The 16,221-nt window shown below is 37.0% G+C and overlaps 1 protein-coding gene across 1 annotated transcript in view; it reads left to right on the top strand.

Annotated features, from left to right (window-relative positions):
* Window positions 1–16,221, top strand: part of slc6a7 (solute carrier family 6 member 7) — a 666,512-nt gene that overhangs the window by 537,959 nt on the left and 112,332 nt on the right. The gene's annotated exons all lie outside the window — the stretch shown is intronic.

The raw sequence follows: 16,221 nt of genomic DNA, 5'->3' as shown, positions 1-16,221 counted from the left end.
GATACTCAACAATTATATAGCATTTTACTCATTCTCCAAAATCAAAATATTACAGCGTTTGGAAGATGTAGTGAGAAGTTAAGCAAAATGACACTTTTTATTGGCTTAACTATAAATATTACAATATGCAAGCTTTTGAGGCAACTCAGGCCCCTTCTTCAAGGAAGATGCAGAATTAAACTTTATTGTTTGATGTACACATGGTCTCAATTCAAATGAAATGAGCAATTAGCAAGCAAGCTTACATTTATTACAATTTTTATCACTTATGCAAAATACTCTCCTCCTTCTAGTTCTTCCCATCATTACCTAATGCTGAAACCCACCATTACCTAATGCCCATCACCTGACCCTATGTCCATCATCTGACTGAAACTTTCTAACATTATTCCTTACCCTGTGCAGGTGTTTGAGGCCTATTTATCGATCGATTCCCACCTGTAAGTCAGAATCAGGAGGACCCCCACATAAGATACTGGGCTACTCAAATGAATAGTTTCTTGTTGCACAAACATTCTTCAGGGCTAAAGGTCTAGGCAGCTGCATCTCTAAGACAATTGCGCTGTGTACTATAGAACACACTTTCCTTGTCTTATCATCACCTCAAGCAGGCAGACAGGAAAGCAGGGGCAAAGCCACTGCATGTGAAAGCAAATGGCCTATTTGGCTTTTTCTCATGGTTAAAGTTTCAGTAGCTATATTTCTTAAAACAATGGCCTGTTTAGCTCTCTCAAAGTGCACAGTGTCCTTGACTGAAGTTTTAAACTTAGCAGCAAGATACTGGTGGGAAGAGAAAAATAATAAAATATACAGGCACAGGCTTTTTTATGATTTAACCCTTACTATACTAGCGTGCACTAAGACACAATGCTTATTTTCATATATGCTCATGATTCTCTTTTAATATATGCAAATCATCAATTTTGAAAATATACCTTTCTATAGTATCTAAAGAAGCAACCACACCTATATATACTTTATATATTGTATGACAAAATTAAAAAATATATTTATATTGCAAATACACATATACTCAAAGTTTATACTTAGAACGTGTGGAATCATGTTCACGTTGCTTGTATAATCCATATTTGATGACCCCTATATACAACCCCATTTCCAAAAAAATTGATTTGTGATTTGTAAATGCTCTTTTACCCATTTTTATTTGAAAACAGTACACAAACAAGATATGTAAAGTTTATACTAATCGACTTAACTTATTCTAGTAAATAAACACTCATTCTAAGTGAATATTGTGAGACATATTAAGTTTCCATTGTTTATTTAAGGATATTTATGTATGAATGCGAAGGAAATTCTTAGTAGAATATTGCGGTGGTGACTGACAATTAGGCTTTCACATGAGACTTTGTCTACAGGATCCCTGTGTGTATATGTATCTGAATGAATGTTAACTTTAAGGTGTGAGAGTAGATCAACCTAGTAGCAGACTTGGTAAGTTTCACAGAACCCACAATAATACAATTCTTTTTAATAACATTCAAAAATATTGTTTGGCAACTGAAGACTCTAGTTATTGTAATGAAGAAAGTGGGATTTTTACCATTCCTGACTGATATAGGACTTCAGCTGCTCATCAGTCCTAGGACTCCATTGGTGTATTTTACACGCGATAATGCGTCACATGTTTTCAATAAGAGACAGGTCTGGACTTTAGGCAGGCCAATTTAGCACCTACACTCTCCAACTATTGTAATAAGTACTAAATGTGGCTTGGCATTGTCTTGTTGAAATAAACAAGGAGATCCCTGTAAAAGATATCAGCTTCACAATGCATATGTATCCTTCAGCTTTAATGGTGCCTTCATAGATGTGAAAGCTTATCATGCCATAGGCACTACCATACCCCCATACCATGACAAAACTTGTCTTTTAAACTTAGTGTTGATAACAAAAGATTATCTAATTCCTTTTTGGATTGGAGAACCAAAATGAAAAAATGCCTTTGGTTGGTCCATTTTATTCAGTTTATACCCAGTCACGATAATCTTACCTATTTCCTAATCATCAATTTACCTGTGGAATGTTCCAAATAGGTTTTTTTAACACTTTCTATAGGTAAATAGGCAGATGTCCAAACTTCTGTAGAATGTGTTGCAGGCATCAACATTGAAGTTTACGTTTACAAACATATTTTAATTCTATGAAGCAAAACATTACATATCTTGTCTTTGTACTGTTATCAAATAGATATGGATAAAAGAGCATTTCTAAATCACTGCTTTCTGTTTTAATCTGCATTTTACATACTGTTTTAAAATTTTTAGAAATGGGTCTTTTATATATATGTACAGGAATATATGCATATGGGGCACTGGTCCACAGACAACACTTAAGTATGTGTACACCCACATTGAAATTGTTGAGAATGTATCTTCACTGCACAGATGATGACCAGCTAAGGACTTATGCCTTTTGACCTTGCTGTACTTTTTGTGGATAACATACAGTATCTCTCCTAGCATTTTTTTCTTATTCCAATTTCCAGTGTTTTGACTCTACACCTGTCTTTTGGACTCTGCTTTACTTCTCCTTTTGGATATTGATGCTGAATTTCTTGACCGAATTAAGTTTGACATTTTGCAAGTTTTTTTTAATTTTTTTTTATCATGCTTTCAGGTTTTGATCTTGTTTAAACAAGCAGTTTTCAGTTTACATGTTGTCATGCCTATACTAATGACAGCTCCCTGTGGTCTCTACATGGCTGGGCACCATGCCTTAGTCCGGCAGCATACCTTTTACTACTGGTTAGTATGCTGGTTAAATACTTCAGAATCTGAAAAGGGAAGTCTATCATTCAATATTCCCAACTAGTCACTATGTAAACAAGGCAAAAAAGAAATCATGAAATATTATGACACATTTAATTTAAAGCAACTCTGGTTACATCAAGGTTGGTGCATTTTCACAGCATAATTTTAACAGGGACCTGTCTTCAATCCAGCGAGCTCTTTGAAGTCAATTTTAATTCTTGAAAATGTATCTATACATTTTTCCACTAATGTTCAGAGCTGAAATGTATCCCAGAAGCATCAGGTGCCATTCAAGAACCAAACCCAGATACACTAGATCTTCCTAAGATACTCAAGACCAATAGAATTTAACCCAAACTGGATCTGGGAGGAAAACAGAGTACCCATGGAAACCCCTTGTCACTGTAATTTGACCTGAAATATCTAGAGCTAGATGACAAAAGTGCTACATCACTCACTTAAAAATCATGGAAATGTATTTTTAAAAACTGTATTTCTACTTGAATGCATGCTTGTTATTAGAAAAAAAATCCGCAGCAGGCAGTTTTGGGGTATAGACAGGGCTCATCTAATAGGGTTGAAGCAGAATGTGTCAAGGAGAAAAGCTCTCTGTCTCTCTTTAAATGAATGCAGTCTTGGAGTCCAGAAGGGAATGCAGTAAAATGTCTTTATTACACATCAATGTAACAAAGAAACTTGACCTTGGAACAAGGGCTTAAACTAAGAAGTGCACTGATTTATATTACAGTATATTTCGTATCATCTATGCAAAATCCTCTCCTCCTTCTAGTTCTTCCCACCAGTACCTAATGCTCAGACCCACCGTTACCTAATACCCATCACCTGACCTTATGTCCATCATCTGACCGAAACTTGCCAAAATTACTCTTTACCCTGTGCAGATGTCTGAGACTTGCTTATTAATCAGTTCCCACCAGCTAGTTGGAATCAGGAGGACCTAGACCTAAAAGAATGGGACATCCAAATGAATAGTTTCTTGTTGCACAAGCATCACTCAAGGCTTAAGTTTTAGACATATGTATGTCTAAGCAATAGCACTGTTTTTTAATAAAACACACTTTCCTTGGTTTGTCATCCATTCATGCTAGAGTCTGAGCAGGCCAGCTGGTAAAAAGAAATAAAAATACAGGCACAAGCTTGAATTTTATTAATTTTTATATAACTTAAAACTAGCTAATGTAACACGTTTTTCTTTAGCTTGACTAGAAAGCTTTAATGCATATAAAGCATTAATACAGTATTTTAATTTAGATTTGCTATACATATGTTTTCTCAACTAGTGGCCTATTTAGCTCTCTTCTCAAGTCAAAATCTCAGTAACTGCATTTTTTACGATAATGGCCTGTTTAGCTCTCTCAAAGTACACAGTGTCCTTGACTTGTCATTATCTCACTGAAGATTTAAACTTAATAGCACAAAAGACAGACAGGTTGCTTGCAAAAAAGCCAGCAGCCTTTATGCTGAAAAATAATGGGGGCTTTTAAGCTACTTTAAAGTAAAATTATAAGCATAAGTTTTTAAGGATTCTAAAGCTAAATGATTGAAAGCACATTGATACCTAAATATACATTTTCTTTAAGTGTCATCCACTTGTTTTTGTTTAGGGCAATTATGTAAACTTATTTTTGGTCCTATTTCACATAACATAGTCATAGAGCCAAATGTCTGGCAGCCTCCTCTTATGAACTCTTTGGAATACTTTTGTTTTCCAGTTTAATGTTTTACTGTTAACTTCCTCTGTTCATTCATATCTGGTCATGGAGTGTCCCAGGATATATATTTGTAAAAGAAACAAAATGGTACAAATGTTTCAGTCATCTACCTTGAAAGTTGTTCATGATTAGAACATTAATATACTCAGTTAAGTGATCACTTATCACTAAAGGCATTTAATTTTAAATTACTTAACACAACCCCTTTAATCGGTTAATTTAAGATGATGAAAAACATTTCCTTATATAGGATGTCTTTTCAGACTAGAACATTGAACACTAGAACAATTTAGATGATCCACTTAAATCTTCTAAAATAACATCAAGTTTGACTTACTCCATGTGTCTGTTCTTTGTGTGAAGAAAAAATTCCTAACGTTTGTGCGAAATTTAAACTTAACAAGTTTCCAACTGTGCCCCAGTGTTCATGTTTAACTAATTTTAAAGTAACAGTCTTGATCCACTGTAATATTTCTCTTCAGTCATGTCACAGTTAATTTCTTCTGTTTAAACTAAAAAGGCTCAGCTCTTTTTTAATTTTTTTCTCATACGTTATTCCCTGCAGTCCAGGCATCAGCCTAGTCACAGTTCTTTGGACTTTTTCTAGTGTTGCTATGTCTTTTTTGTAGCCTGGAGACTAAAACTGCACACAATACTCCAGATGAGGTCTAACCAGTGTGTTATAAAGCTTGAACATAGCCTCCTTGGACTTGCACTCTACACATTATGCTATATAATCTAACACTGTGTTAGGCTTGTTAATGGCTTCTGAACATTGTCTGGAAGTTCATAGTGCCAAGTCCATGATATACTTGTTTCTTTTCTCTTCAGACTCAGCATGCTCTAATTATATCTCATAATGCAATTTTTCATTCCCAGGCTAATGATACTATGCTCTTCATGTCAATCACTTTTGGGCCGTTATAACCATAAAGAAATACACAGGATGATTTAATATATTAACACTTTCACAACTAAAAAAATAATCTACAGCATACATGAATATCAGCCTCTTGACGAATTTCTCACATCAACAGGAGACATGGATGGAAACAATGTTTTCATTACTATATTGCACTTGAGTTTCCTTCCACAGTCCAATTGCCTGCTGTTAAATTGGGAAGGTATTTAAAACTTCCTCAGTATATTTGGCTGTTTTCGTGTATACCCTGAAGTGGTGTATCTGAAGCATCTCTATGGCAGGTTTCTGCTAGGGTTTTTGCTGGCTTACAGCAACCCAGACTGGGATCAAAGTGTACATACTGCTAGACTCAAATACAGTTCATAACCAACTATGCACAAATATATACATTTGTAATAATGTAGACTAAAAAAGGACCTGTTACAAGAAATTTGATTGTGGAAATGTAACAGAAGTTTGAAAATTCCTTCAACATGTGAAACAATCCTGTTCTTAGCAGACTTTAAAACTGGAAGGCAGCTGGGCTAGTGGCAGATACACAAGTCTTTCATCCACAGCTGCGCTATACATTGTAGACTAAAATTCTGCACTCATTCTCTAGTGAAGGGCACACAGCTACATCATGACTCCATATGAACATTTATATTATTCTTAGCTCTTTGACTGTCTGTATTGAGTTTCTGTGCTCTCCCAGTGACTGAGTTGGTTTCATACAAATAAGTGCACAAGATTAAGTGGCGCTTTTAAATCAGTCCAGCATGACTGAGTATTGCAATGGTTTGAAGTCTTTGATTCTCTCTGCGCTGTGTGGCTGGGATATACTTTCATTTCCATCTGCACATTCATCTGCCTTTGAAAAAGCAGATGAATGCACATTCAATGTTTTACTAACTTAGAAATTACACTTTTATGGTTGTACTGGTGATCGGTGGTCCATAATTTTAAATCCAAAAGAAAAAAAACATCTAAGGTAACTTTATCATTGCTTCCTCTTCATCTTACGGCTGCTCCCATTAGGGGTTGCCACAGCGGATCATCCTCTTCCATATCTTTCTGTCCTCTGCATCTTGCTCTGTTACACCCATCACCTGCATGTCCTCTCTCACCACATCCATAAACCTTCTCTTAGGCCTTCCTCTTTTCCTCTTCCCTAGCAGCTCTATCCTTAGCATCCTTCTCCCAATATACCCAGCATCTCTCCTCTGTACATGTCCAAACCAATGCAATCTCACCTCTCTGACTTTGTCTCCCAACCATCCAACTTGAGCTGACCCTCCAATGTACTCATTTCTAATCCTATCCATCCTCGTCACACCCAATGTAAATCTTAGCATCTTTAACTCTGCTACCTCCAGCTCTGTCTCCTGCTTTCTGGTCAGTGTCACCGTCTCCAACCCATATAACATAGCTGGTCTCACTACCGTCCTGTAGACCTTCCCTTTCACTTTTGCTGATACCCGTCTGTCACAAATTACTCAAACACTCTTCTCCACCCATTTCACCCTGCCTGCACTCTCTTTTTCACCTCTCTTCCACAATCTCCATTACTCTGTACTGTTGATCCCAAGTATTTAAACTCATCCACCTTCACCAACTCTACTCCCTGCATCCTCACCATTCCACTGACCTCTCTCTCATTTACACACATGTATTCTGTCTTGTTCCTACTGACCTTCATTCCTCTTCTCTCTAGAGCATATCTCCACCTCTCCAGGTTCTCCTCAACCGGCTCCCTACTATCGCTACAGATCACAATGTCATCAGCAAACATCATAGTCCACCGGGACTCCTGTCTAATCTTCATCTGTCAACCTGTCCGTCACCATTGCAAATAAGAAAGGGCTCACAGCCGATCCCTGATGTAATCCCACCTCCAGCTTGAATGCATCCATCACTTCTACCGCAGACCTCACCACTGTCACACTTCCCTTGTACATATCCTGTACAGCTCTTATGTACTTCTCTGCCACTCCCGACTTCCTCATACAATATCACAGCTCCTCTCGAGGCACCCTGTCATGTGCTTCCTCCAGGTACACAAAGACGCAATGCAACTCCTTCTGGCCTTCTCTAAACTTCTCCATCAACATCCTCAGAGGAAACATTGCATCTGTGGTGCTCTTTCTTGGCATGAAACCATACTGCTGCTTATTAATCTTCACCTCACTTCTTAACCTAGCTTCCACTACTCTTTCCCATAACTTCATGCTGTGGCTCATCAATTTTATTCCCCTGTAGTTACTGCAGTCCAGCACAACCCCCTTATTCTTAAATATCTGCACCAGTACACTTCTTCTCCACTCCTCAGGCATCCTCTCACTTTCCAAGATTCCATTAAACAATCTGGTTAAAAACCCCATTGCCATCTCCCCTAAACACCTCCATGCTTCCATGGGTATGTCATCCAGACCAACGGCCTTTCCATTTTTCATTCTCTTCATAGCTGTCCTTACTTCCTCCTTGCTAATCCATTGCACTTCCTGATTCACTATCTCCACATCATCCAGCCTCTTCTCTCTCTCTCTCATTCTCTTCATTCATCAGCCTCTCAAAGTACTCTTTCCATCTGCTCCACTCACTCTCCTTGCTTGTGAGTATGTTTCCATCTTTATCCTTTATAACCCTAACCTGCTGCACAACTTTCCCAGCTCGGTCCCTCTGTCTAGCCAATCTTTAGTGTCCAACCTTGTACTCTTGTCTACTTTCTGCATCTCTCTGACTATCCCACTTCTTCTTTGCCATCCTCTTCCTCTGTATACTCTCCTATATTTCCTCATTCCACCACCAGTTTTTCTTTTCCTCCTTCCTCTGTCCAGATGTCACGCCAAGCACCCTTCTTGCTGTCACCCTTACTACATCTGCTGTAGTTTCCCAACTGTCTGGTAATTCTTTACTATCACCCAGTGCCTTCCTTTTTCAACTTCCGCCATTTGATCCTTGGCTCTGTCCTCACTCTCTTCCTCTTCTTGATCTCCAATGTCATCCTACAGACCACCATCCTATGCTGCTTAACTACACTTTCCCCTGCCACCAGTCTCCAATCTCCTTCAGATCAACTCTTCATGCATAGAATGTAATCTACCTGTGTGCATCTTCCTCCACTCTTGTACGTCACCCTATGTTCCTCCCTCTTCTTAAAAGACGTATTCACCTTAGCCATGTCCATCTTTTTGGCAAAACCCACTATCCTCTGACCTTCTTCATTCCTCTCCTTGACACCATACCTACCCATCACCTCCTCATCTCCACTGTTCCCTTCACCAACATGCCCATTGAAATCCGTTCCAATCACCACTTTCGGTCCTTTGGGTACACTGTTCATCACTTCATCCAACTCACTCCAAAAATCTTCTTTCTCACCCATTGCACACCCAATTTGCGATGCATATGCACTAACAACTTTCATCATCACACCTCCAATTTCCAGCTTCATATCATTACTCTGCCTGACACTCTTTTCACCTCCAAAACACTCTTGACATACTGTTCCTTCAGAATAACTCCTACCCCATTTCTCCTCCCATCCACACCATGATAGAACAATTTGAATCCACCTCTGATCCACCTGGCCTTACTCCCCTTCCATTTAGTCTCTTGAATGCACAATATATCAACCTCCCTTTTCTCCATCATATCTGCTAACTCTCTCCCCTTACCAGTCATACTGCCAACATTCAAAGTTCCTACCCTCAGTTCCACTCTCTTTACTTTCCTTCTCTCCTCCTGCCTCCGGACATGTCTTCCCCCTCTTCTTCTCCTTTGGCCAACAGTAGCCCAATTTCCGCCAGCACCCTGTTGGTTAACAGTACTGGTGGCGATCGTTGTTAACCCGGGGCTCGACCGATCCGGTATGGAAATTTGTATTGTTGTCCGCATATTGATTTAGCAAAATTTTATACTGGATGCCCTTCCTGACGTAACCCTCCCCATTTATCCAGCTTTGGGACTGGCACGAAGAAACTGAACTGACATTATTCTGACTGGTAGATAGCAGGCACTGAAAATGCTAATGCTGAGATATGGCATGTCTAAAGTGGATTCAAGAACTACTAGCAGCCTCAATATGAACAAACAGGGCAATATCAAATAAACAGCATAAATAACAAGCTATACTTCATATTTAAGAATCATATATTTTTTATAATACAAGTAAGTAGCACATGTTTGCAGGTCCTGATGGCCCCTAATTGTATTAAGTGGGTTTGAGAATATATGTATATGTTTAGTAAGCTTAATGTATATGAAATTTTTTTATTTATTTTTTTATTCCATCATTTTCATTGCCTTTCTGTTACCTTTACAAAGGGTGCCAATAATTCTTATATCCACTATATAAAACTGAGAAACTTTTTCCCTTCTGAAATTATATCCTGGGTTATTCATACATGTAGGCTTTTAAAATTTTGATTTTACAAATTCCATAGATCATATATAAATACACCATATACTGTACAGTATAGACTGAAGGATGAAATTTAGCATAATTCTCATAATAATCAGTTCCATTATTGGTGCCTTCAATAATGCTGCTCTTCGGATTATCAGCATGAGCAGATAACAGTGGTACAAAACTTATATTCCTCATGTAATCTGAGAACCATCTAAGCAAAGGAAGGACTTGGTTTACTGCACATCCAATCTATAGTAATAATGCGTGAAGTATTTACTTAGGTACAGTGACCGTGCATATCCAGGAGGAAAAAAGAAGGCAAAGTAAAAAAAAGGCTACAATTCAAAGCAACAAAATACAGTACATTACAAAATAATTCTACACCAATTGACTTGGCATGAACCTCAGTTTTTCCTCAGACTTTTGTAGTGACATGTTTTCATTTATATTTTAGGGTGATATTGTATATTTTGTGCGTTGCACACAAAATTAGTTAGATACATAGTTAGGTACATAGAGGCATGCATTGTGTTGGCTTATTATCATTTGCATGTCTCGATGCATGCTCAATAATCCAGGTAAGGAAATCCTAGAAATTTGATTCTATTCATCTGGACAAAGTTTTTAAGTGGGAGAAATATTTCGAGACTTATCCAAGTCTCTTCCTCAGTCTCAATTGACTGCAGGTTTCCCCAACCTTATAAACAGTACCTTTGCTTAATCACAGAGACTAGCACCATTGACAAAGGGCCAGTTGAGCAGTGATATGCAAATTGTCCACTGATTAGTAGACGTGTGAGCCATTCATAGAGGGTTGAGGAATGGCTGCAATCACAGCATTGTAAGATGGCTGTAATTATCATTTGCAGTTTTCCTGTATGAATTATCTCAGTTTGGGTACTTTTCCAAGTATATTTTATGTGTATTATTAATATAATGAAGTATTATTGAGAAGTAGTTGACAGAATGATCACTTTCTTTCTGCAACTATTATTTTCACTTTGGGGCATTTACAATTTCCATTGTATTGATAATACTATTTATGATTTAAATAAAGCAAATAAATGACTCATTCAAAGAAACTGTAATTATGCAATCCCAGGAAACGACAGACAAAATATGTGTTTGGGCAAGAATTCATCAATGCCCAAGCCGAGGAGTAACTGAAATTATCCAATGTTTTACATGGAATGAAAATCATGCATTTACAGTTTTGGAACAGGACTGGGTTCTCATCCAGACTGCTATATGGAGTCTGCACATTCTGTCTTTGTTTGTGTAGTATACTCCAAGTACGTTTGTACTCCAGTTTTCTTTCTCTTCCCAAAGATTCTAGTGATTCTAAACTGGTCCAGTTTAACTATATGCATGTTTATTCTATGATATAAAAAGCTTGTTCATAAACTGAGTGAATATATGAAAAAGTAAACACACAGTGTGATGGACTGATAAGTGATCTAGGGTTACTTATTGCCTTTAATCTAATGCTGTCAGTACAGGCATGATATGTTTATAGGTTTACTATTGTCACATGTACAAAGTACAGCAAAATCTTAACTTACATGTGCTAATAAACATGCAGCACATTGTTACTCTCATGATTAGTGAACATAACAACCTTACCTTTAAACTGCTCCCTTACCTGAAAAATCCCAGAACATATTTGGTATTAACAGTGTGATGGATACCCGGGCACCAACAAGCCCAAACTCCAACACGAACACACAAGCACAGTCCCGGGTTCAAATAAAGGTAGATATATTAATCAAATCACCTCAAATATGTCACACAAGCACAAAACACAGGTTTTCTCTCCACAATACTTTCTTTTTACCGCATTACCCTACTCCACTCAAACGTTGCTCCACTACCTCAGAGCTCTGACTCGTCTGGATAAGGGAGTGCGTTCTCCTTTATTACAGACCCGGGAGCACTTCCGGGTCACATGGAAGTCCATTATAACAGGGAGCTTGTCTCCCTGTAATGCCCTCTTGTGGCCCCCAGTGACTCTACCAGGTCTGCTCTATCGAACTACATTTCCTGGCATGTCTTGCTGGTTTCTTAGGGGGCACTGACATCCGGGGCTGCTGCCATCTAGTGTGCTGGGGGAATAAAAAGCTTCCAGCGATGTCTCTCTTTCTAGAATGGACTAGAAACTATATATTGGCCTTAGAGCTGTAAGGCAGTAATACTAATGTATATAACAAAGGCGCCTGTCTGAGCTTTTTTCATCATATTGCTTAACTTGCTATTTTTAAAAAATTTAATCCAGACTTCCATTCTGAAGCACACTTAATTAAATAATAAAATTCAATAATCTCTAAATGTTATAAGCATACAGAGATATCACATCTTGAAAAGTGAGAAGTAGCTTGTAATTTTTAGTTATACTGTTTTTAAAAGAAAAAGCATATTCAAAACAGCAAAAGCTTCAATAAAAATTCCTTCCTTTACTGTCAGCACTTGGTTAGTCCAGGACCAGGGAGTTAAATTCTACCTTGCCAACAAAGGACACAATGCAAAAACAAGCTGTGAAATGGACTGTCAGTATATTGCAAGTCTGAAAGACACATTTATTTATCAGGAAAATGTATAGCCTCAAATCAAAAACTAGGTAAACAAAGGTAGAATATTCACACTCCATACATATGGTGTTTGTGGTGTAAAGTAAATTCAACCAATAACACAGTTCTGCAAAATAAAACACATAAAAAATGCTTTAATTGTGAATAGTTATTTTTATTTGTAATCATTATGACAATAAAAAAGTAGAATTAGAATATTTCCATCATATCACATTTAAGTACAAAATTGAAAAGGAATATAATTGAAATTACACATTTCATGCATACAATATTGGTTTAAATCAATTTAACAAGAAAATAGACAATCTAATATTTTAAACATATATATAAAAAAAATGAATTAATTATAAATTAATTGATTTACATATAATTTCTCTAGTTTTTGTCACTTTTTTTTGTTTTTTTTGTTTGGTGGTCTGTCAATTGTACACTTTTTCTGCTGTGTCCCCATGAATCATCCAAAAGTATTCCCACTTCATACTGACATCCCAACATCTCTATTACCATTTCATGTCCTTAATATCCTCATGGAATCTTTCATCCTGATCTTCACTCACAGTTCTAAGATTTTGAAGGAAGAATCCAAAAAGTGAACTTTGAGGCTCATGTTGCAACACAATTCCTTAAACTTGACTAGAAATTTTTTTTAGAATTTTGTTATCATTTGGATCTTGATTATTACCTAAAAACATAGAAATTACTTATCTGAATGACACTAAAGCCTCTCGTTCCAGGTCCTTCATTGCACCACTAAATTTTGCACCAGAAATCAATTTTCTAATATCAGGTGCGGAAAAAATGCCCTCTTTTAGTTTAGCCTCAGACAGACCTGGAAACATTTTGCAAAAATGCATAAAACAGACTGCATCCTTTAAAAGCACTTTGACCAACTGCTTCATAAAACCAAGCTTAATATGAAAAGGTGGTAGCAGCACTTTATCTTAATTCACCAGTATAGGTCTCATGATTTTTCTGTCACCAAGCTGTAGTTTTTTTCTAGTTGACCATAAATTCTGAACACACTGTAAATTGTTGGCTCTGTTGTCCCACTCACAGAGTTGTTGTGTATGCCCTGACCGTTGACCCAGTACGATGCACGGAACTTTCAGGTCCCCACATATGAGCCAACTGCGTTCAAATTACTTTTTTTTTTATCTTGATAAGGTTTTCAAACATTATACAATTATACAATATTAGAAAACATCAAATTAAAAAAATTATCAGTACAATACTGAAATATGCAATCAATTATAGTGTGAAAACAATACAAAACAACTTTGGACTCCCACAACAACATTCATTACGCACAATATATTAAGAAAATTATAGAGCTCTGGCTATTGCATTTTTGTTATTATTATATTTAACAATTGTCACAATTTCAAGTAAATAATAAAATCAAAAACTGTTCATTTATATCCTGAACATGCTTGTTGGTGTATTCAAGTTCTAGCAATGAGAACAAAGCATGGGCAACTGCTAGAGGCCAGAAATAGTCTATTTATGAGGTGGAGCTGGTAAGGCGTGGCATGAAAGAATTAAAATACAATTAGAATTCACTTTAGATTTGTTTGACTGCCTACTTCTGAGTCACTGTTACAAGAGTATGGTATACCTTTTGACTTGTCTTGAGGTCTAATTATGCAAGACATTGAGCTTTTTAGGATTGACTTTAAAATTCTGCTTATGGTTTATAAAGCCTTAAATAATCTCACCCCATCTTATATATCAGAATGTCTGACATCTTATATTCCAAATCGTAACCTCAGATCCTCAAATGAGTGTCTCCTTAGAATTCCAAGAGCAAAATTTAAAAGAAGTGGTGAGGCGGCCTTCTGCTGTTATGCACCTAAAATCTGGAATAGCCTGTCAATAGGAATTCGCCAGGCTAATACAGTGGAGCACTTTAAAAAACTGCTGAAAACACATTATTTTAACATGGCCTTCTCATAATTTCACTGTAATTTAATCCTGATACTCTGTATATCCAATTCATTATAATAACTATTCATTGTGGCTCTAAAATCTGTACTAACCCCTACTCTCACTTCTGTTTCCTTTTCCGGTGTCCTTTTGGTGGTCTACCCAAAACACCGTGATGTTCCAACAGTGAAGTCTGCATGACCATCATCATCTAGTCCTTCTGTGAGAACCCTAATTACAAAGAGGACTATTTCATTTATGTTAGGTAGAATGCTCAGAGGGGACTGGGCGGTCTTGTGGCCTGGAACCCCTGCAGATTTTATTTTTTTCTCCAGCTGTCTGGAGTTTTTTTTTGTTTTTTCTGTCCCACCTGGCCATTGGACCTTACTCTTTTTCTATGTTAACTAATGTTGTCTTATTTTAATTTCTTATTTTGTCTTTTATTTTTCTTTTCTTCATTATGTAAAGCACTTTGAGCTACTTTTTGTATGAAAATGTGCTATATAAATAAATGTTGTTGTTGTTTTTAAAGTTACCCCTATTTTTGGCCCTCTACAACAGAAAAAAACCCTCAATTTTGGACCACATTTAATTCAGGAAATTACACTTATGAAAAACATGCATTCTGCAACAATGATCAGAAGGACTTGAAGGTGTGTGTGCTACATTGGCCAACCCAAGAGGTTCACTCTATAAGGGATATGAGGTGTCAAAATTACTCCTTTTCACAAAACTTTGAAAAAATGGGGACCATAATATATGCATGTAGAGTGTTTCTTTATGCTATTTTGAGGTTCCTGATTACAAATATGAGATTTTTGATATGATACTTTACTGGTGGTCCTACACCTCTAATGGGCTCTCTAGGCAGGTTAAAATAAAATTTTTCAAACATAAGCACATGGGGTACTGTTTTAGACTATTAAATGGTCAGTGATTAAGAATATTTTTCATTTTTGCTAGAAAACTAGCCCTCTATGCACTGTTGTCACGAGTGAAAATGACGAATTTCTATTACAATCAAAAATGGTTAGCCTTTAAAACTTTAAATCGAAGAACAGATTTAATATTTCCAATATATGACGCAACTAATCTTGTTTATTATGGACTTCTATCTCATGGAGTAAATCATTACTTTTCTTATGAACGGCCTTAATTTGGTCAACTTAACACTGTTTTTTTCTTTTTGTTTTCATTACATTTATCGCAGGTACCAAATAAAAACGACGTGTCACCGAAAGTACACAAGTATATGCAAATCTGGTGATCCATAACAGGATCGCAGAGGGCCCATCCCTAATGCATAGGTCGCAAAGCAGGCACATCTCTGTGTCGGGAACCAGTCTGTTGTAATGGCCATTCGCGCACATAATGCCAATTTGAATAGTCAGTTAATGTAAGCTGTAAGTCTTTTGGGAAGCACTGCTGGAGCAGCACCTAAATCGCGGAAAAATTCAAACTCAAAACAGACCTCCACTGCCAGCAGTATTCTAACCGAGGACAAGAGACACATTCCAAACTTAATCGTTTTAACACATCGTATTTGGTAAACACAGAACCTATACAATTGAAATAAATCAAAATATTGTGCTGAGGAACGAAAAGAACAGTCTTCTCAAAATAGATTATATATTTTTCGTACAACGTTACTATATGCTCTAACAACATAACGCGTTAGACATTACAGTAACCCCTTTTACGGGTAAATATACTATCGGCCATGTTGATTCCCAGTATTCATCGCGGTTCTAACCCCTGTACGCATGTGCAGGATTTTGACTCGTTAAGAAGACAGAGTACAATCTTAAATTTGAGGATTGGGAGTCGTGACCAGTGGGCGTCGGCAAAGAAATGACTTTGAAAAAGGTCGGTCCCCAAACATATATTAACC

This window comes from Erpetoichthys calabaricus, chromosome 4 (genome assembly GCF_900747795.2).
Source record: "Erpetoichthys calabaricus chromosome 4, fErpCal1.3, whole genome shotgun sequence".
In the NCBI taxonomy this organism is placed as follows: Eukaryota; Metazoa; Chordata; class Cladistia; order Polypteriformes; family Polypteridae; genus Erpetoichthys; species Erpetoichthys calabaricus.
The sequence above is the reverse complement of the archived record's forward strand: the minus strand, read 5'-3'. Positions and strand labels throughout refer to the sequence as shown.